The sequence below is a fragment of the Capricornis sumatraensis genome, chromosome 8 (genome assembly GCF_032405125.1).
Source record: "Capricornis sumatraensis isolate serow.1 chromosome 8, serow.2, whole genome shotgun sequence".
NCBI lineage: Eukaryota > Metazoa > Chordata > Mammalia > Artiodactyla > Bovidae > Capricornis > Capricornis sumatraensis.
The window spans coordinates 72,997,600-73,003,725 of NC_091076.1; the positions used below are offsets into that span (position 1 = coordinate 72,997,600).

Genomic DNA, 6,126 nt, shown 5'->3' on the forward strand with positions numbered 1-6,126 from the left:
TGGCTGCCTCTGGACTGGGTCGGTGACTCACTCTCCCATGTGCCTCCGCTTGCTAGAGGAAGGCATGTGGTTACAGTTGTAAAGCTGGTAATTGCACCTATCCGATTGCTTATCTTATCTGTCTGCTCCTTGGTGTCAGCTTCTCAGGGCTCGGTTCCTACTGACAAGAACGGACAAATGATTGCGGTGCTTTCATTTTTCTATAACTTATTTGTGGGGTGGCGTCTCAGATCTAGGTGTGGTCACAGGATGGTGTGAACCCTGATACAAAATTAGTTCAGTTAGGTTCAGTCGTCAGTTGTGTCTGACTCTTTGCTACCCCATGAACTGCAGCATGCCAGGCTTCCCTGTCCATAACAAACTCCCAGAGCTTGCTCAAACTCTTGTCCATTGAGTTGATGATGCCATCCAACCATCTCATCTTCTGTCGTTCCTTTCTCCTCCTGCCTTCAATCTTTCCCAGCATCAGGGTCTTTTCAAATGTGTCGGTTCTTCCCATCAGGTGGCCAAAGTACTGAACTTTCAGCTTCAACATCAGTCCTTCCAATGAATATTCAGTACTGAATATTCCTTTAGGACTGACTGGTTTGATCTCCTTGCAGTCCAAGGGACTCTCAAGAGTCTTCAGCACCACAGTTCAAAAGCATTAGTTCTTTGGCACTCAACTTTCTTTATAGTCCAACTCTCACATTCATACAAGACTACTGAAAAAAACATAGCTTTGACTAGATGGACCTTTGTTGGCAAAGTAATGTCTCTGCTTTTTAATATGCTATCCAGGTTGGTCATAGCTTTTCTTCCAAGGAGCAAGCGTCTTTTGACTTCATGGCTAAAGTCACCATCTGCAGTGATTTTGGAGCCCCCAAAAATAAAGTCTCTCACTGTTTCCATTGTTTCTCCATCTCTTTGCCATGGAGTGATGGGACCAGATGCCATGATCTTAGTTTTTTATTTTTATTCCCAAATTTCAGCCATTTATTTTTGTTTCATCTTTTAATTCCTATGGGGTTCATCAACTCTTTATCAGTAATGTTCTGACAAAGACCAATTTACATTAACTATAGTTATATACAGCATATCAAGGGAGTACACAGGAAAATCAGAACACAAGACTTCATCAGCTAAACAGAGTTCAAGTTTGCTCTTATGAAGACATACAAGAAAACAAATACACTGAAGCATAAACAAACAAAAAAAAATCAGAGTAACACATTCCAGAAGGAAAGATACAATAAAGATCTTAATTTATAATATGAATAATTATATAATTTATTAAAATTAATACAACTCATGTACATAATATTAACATGGTAGTCATTAAGTTTGTTAAGCACTTCAACTACTGAAATGTTAAAACACAATGAAAACCGTATTAACCAACTTCTCCATCAAGGGATCTAACCTAGCTCACTAGTTCAGGCTGAACATTCACTCTGCAAAGTACTTCAGGCATGCAAAAAACAGGGCTAACAGGTTTAATCTGTTCTTCTCCCAAAAGTGACAATCCAGCAATTCCAAACAGAGTATGAAAAGGATCTACCGTATCTCCTGGCCTATCTGCAAATCCTCCTGTTTCCTCATCTTGACATGGGAGGATGAAACTGCAGAGTTTTTCTCTATCAATCCAATGAAGCCTTTCAATTATCTTTAGGAAAGCCAACACCCACCATGAATAACATACGTCTGGTTACTTCTCTGGCCTTACATTGAGTCTGCCTGATGGAAGCTGTCGTTCAGAAAACCACCAACCAGGTAAATCAGAATTTACTTGGTGCAACTGACTAGTAATAGACAAGAATCCTGCCCAGCATGGGATTCAGAACCTGGCCTGCAACCAAATCCACCATCAAAGTTCATACATGATAAATTCAATTGCCTTTTCCACATTAATAGCATCCAACTTCCCCAATAGAGCCAGAGTTGCCATTGCACAAAAAGAGAATCTCGTATCAGTTTTCCCCCAAGTATCTCCAGCAAAAGAACCATCTCCTTTCTGTAGACTCTGAACATATTCCACAACTTTATTTATGTCAGTAACATTAACACTATCATAGAGAGTAAGTATCTGAACAGCACTAAGAGTGTACAAAAGATGAGGACCATGTCCAATACTAACACTTATTCCACCACACTCGTGTTGACAAGACTGAATACATGTCAGAATTTCTTCTCTATTCATGCTGTGTAGTTGTCCAATGAGATCCATTATGGTCAGACCCCAATAGATGCCACTCATTCTCAAATACTCAGACATGCAATATTCATAATCATCTTTCTTTGAGCCATAGGATACAATATAATTTCCCTGCTTCTCCAGTAACAGGGTGTCAGGTGCATCTGACTGAATAGTAACATCCTTCTGCCATGTACCCCTATCCACTCTCCTACTGATGTATCTAGACAGCAATACAAAACACGTCCACACTCATCATAACCCTGATCTTGGTTTTTCTAATGTTGAGTTTTAAGCCAGCTTTTTCACTCTCCTCTTTCACTGTCATCAAGAGGCTCTTTAGTTCCTCTTCACTTCCTGCCATGAGGGTGGTGTCATCTGCGTATCTGAGGTTACTGACATTTCTCCCGGCAGTCTTGATTCCAGCCTGTGCTTCCTCCAGCCCAGCGTTTCGCATGATGTGCGAGATAATCATATGTTATGTGATATCTTGTTCTTTGGGGACTTCTGTCCCAGGTGATGAATCTAAACCCCTCAGTAGGTAGCCTGACTCCTAATTAAACCTTTCATGACCTTTAAACCCTGCACGACCCATTGCCATTCCTCCTCCCTACAAAGGCGCCTCCCTTTGGGGAAAACAGTCTGCAGAAGAGCTCTGTAATTGCAGCTTTTAACACTTACTCCCTTTCTTCCGGGGGCAGCATTCTAATTTTCAGGGAAATCATCTCTCCCTAGTCTCTATCCTTGAGGTCAGGTGTGGTTTGTGCTTCTGTCTAGAGGGGGAGCAGGCACGTGACCCAAGTCCAGTAGGCATATATCAGAATGAGCTCCGCTCCCAAATTACACCCGTTGGGGAAGGGGAGAGCACCTCATTCAAGCTGGTCCGCTGAGAATCAGCTCTGAGACTTTCTTTTTCATTTTATTTATTTATTTTTGGCTGTGCTGGGTCTTTGCTGCGTGGACTTTTCTATAGTTGCAGCACGTGGCTCAGTAGTTGTGACTCCTGGGCTCCAGGGCATAGGCTCAGTAGTTGTGGCGCGTGGACTTAGTTGCTTTGCAGCATGTGGGGTCTTCCTAGATCAGGGAATGAACCCATGTCTCTTGTATTGGCAAGCGGATTCTTCACTCACCACTGAGCTACGTGGGAAGCCCCGCTGAGACTTTCAAATCACTGAGAAAAAGATACTTTCTGCTTCCGAGGCTGAATTCCCAAAACTGCTGCCACCACACCCAAGGGGAGAATGGGCCTGAGAATGAAGCCGCCACACACGTTCCTGAAAGTGAGCACCTGGAAGCCGACCCAGCCTGGGACTGTTAGGCTGCTAACGCTAATAGATGCCCTTTTCTGCTCAAGCCACTTTGCATTTGGTTTGTCATTCGCAGGGGAGTGCATAGACTGTCCTTTGAGATGGATGACCTCAAATGTCATCTTCTGTGAAGTGTTTGCAAATCCTCACCCCTACCTGAGTCAGTTTCTCACCAGTGGGCCCTTGAGGCCTGTACTTCCCAAATGGGCTGTGTTTCCATCTGTCAGCCCTGCCTGCTGGGCTAAGGGCCACACGGCAGGCGCTGTGTAATGTCTCCCCCTCCCCTGCCCCTTGGAAAGACCAGGTTGAGTGGCCCTTCCACAGACAGTCAGTGAAAGAGCAAGGCCACGTTGCAGCTACTGACCACTCCTGCCCTTTTGCCCGGGGAGGGAGCCCAGCCTCCTTCTGGGGACAAGGCAAAAATTATCATAATACAAGACCCCTGAAAGGATAGTTAGGGACTTTAGAAAGGTCATGTACACACTGTTCTACTCAAAATGGATAACCAATAAACAAATGGGACCTAATTAAACTTAAAAGCGTCTGCACAACAAAGGAAACTATAAGCAAGGTGAAAAGACAGCCTTCTGAATGGGAGAAAATAATAGCAAATGAAGCAACTGACAAACAGCTAATCTCAAAAATATGCAAGCAACTCCTGCAACTTAATTCCAGAAAAATAAACGACCCAATCAAAAAATGGGCCAAAGGACTAAAGAGACATTTCTCCAAAGAAGACATACAGATGGCTAACAAACACATGAAAAGATGCTCAACATCACTCATTATCAAAGAAATGCAAATCAAAACCACAATGAGGTACCATTTCATGCTAGTCAGAATGGCTGCGATCCAAAAGTCTATAAGCAATAAATGCTGGAGAGAGTGTGGAGAAAAGGGAACCCTCTTACACTGTTGGTGGGAATGCAAACTAGTACAGCCACTATGGAAAACAGTGTGGAGATTCCTTAAAAAACTGGAAATAGAACTGCCTTATGACCCAGCAATCCCACTGCTGGGCATACACACCAAGGAAACCAGAACTGAAAGAGACACTTGTACCCCAATGTACATCGCAGCACTGTTTATAATAGCTAGGACATGGAAGCAACCTAGATGTCCATCAGCAGATGAATGGATAAGAAAGCTGTGGTATATATACACAATGGAGTATTACTCAGCCATTAAAAAGAATACATTTGAATCAGTTCTGAGGTGGATGAAACTGGACCCTATTATACAGAGTGAAGTAAGCCAGAAAGAAAAACACCAATACAGTATACTAACGCATATATATGGAATTTAGAAAGATGGTAATGATAACCCTGTATGTGAGACAGCAAAAGAGACACAGATGTATAGAACAGGCTTTTGGACCCTGTGGGAGAGGGAAAGGGTGGGATGACTTGGGAGAATGGCATTGAAACATGTATAATATCATATATGAAATGAATCACCAGTCCAGGTTCAATCCATGATACTGGATGCTTGGGGCTGGTTCACTGGGACGACCCAGAGGGATGGTATGGGGAGGGAGAAGGGAGGCGGGTTCAGGATGGGGAACACATGCATACCTGTGGCGGATTCATGTTGATGTATGGCAAAACCAATACAATATTGTAATTAACCTCCAATTAAAATAAAATTTTAAAAAATGGATAACCAAGAAAGAATAAGGAAAACAAAAACAAAGATAAATAAATAAAATGGATAACCAACAAGGACCTACTCAGTGTATAGAACTCTGGAACTCTGCTCAGTGTTACATGGCAGCCTGGATGGGAGGAAGGTTTGGGGGAGAGTGGACACATGTATATATATGGCTGAGACCCTTTGCTATTCACCTGAAACTGCCGTAACATTGTTAATTGGCTATTCCCCAATACAAAATAAAAAGTTTTGGGGAAAAAAAAAGAGAGTAATATAAGACCCTTGGTTGCCTTCTAGCGGGTCGTCTCCCTTTTATTTATTATTTTTGGCCACATCAAGTGGCCTGTGGGATCTTAGTTCCCTGACCAGGGATTGAACTCATGCCCCTTGCAGTGGAAGGGAAGTCTTTACCACTGGACCATCAGGGAAGTCCTTCCCTTTACTAACATTCACAAGGAGACCAACATTGGCAAACACATATTGCTTTATTTAGTGTTTCTCTGGACTGCAGAAGTGTCAGCAGTGGGCTGAGACCCGCAGAAGGGCAGAGGCAGCTGGGCAGCCCCCAGGCCCTCTGGGGAGTTGGGGGTGGGGGTGGGGGAGAAGCAGCAGAAAGAGGTGATGCCCCTGCAGCTCCTCCCACGGCCAGCCCCTTCCCCAGGCTCCGAGGATAGGGACAGGGGTCAGGAGCCAGTGAAGGCCCTGCGTCCTTAACCTGGGGCCAGAGTATACGGGTAGGGTGTTTGTCATCCTAAGGCATGGACTCAGGTGGACGCGCTCCTCCCACCTGGTGGCCCCCAAGGCTGATTGCTGGTCAGGAAGCCACATGCACCCTTAAGACATGAGCCTGTTTCACGGGGCCCCCAGTCCCTGGGAGACGCAGTGAGGTGTGCTGAGGACAGTCTGGTTTTGCCCCAACCTGCTGGATCACCTTGGGCAAGTCCCTTCCCCTCTCTGGGCCTCTATCTCTTGCTCCGTCACACCAGAAGACTCGAC

The 6,126-nt window shown here is 44.4% G+C and overlaps 1 pseudogene; it reads right to left on the minus strand.

The window, feature by feature from the left end:
* Positions 1–1,402: 1,402 nt before the first annotated feature.
* On the minus strand, positions 1,403–2,898 carry LOC138083593 (geranylgeranyl transferase type-2 subunit beta pseudogene; annotated as a pseudogene).
* Positions 2,899–6,126: the final 3,228 nt, after the last annotated feature.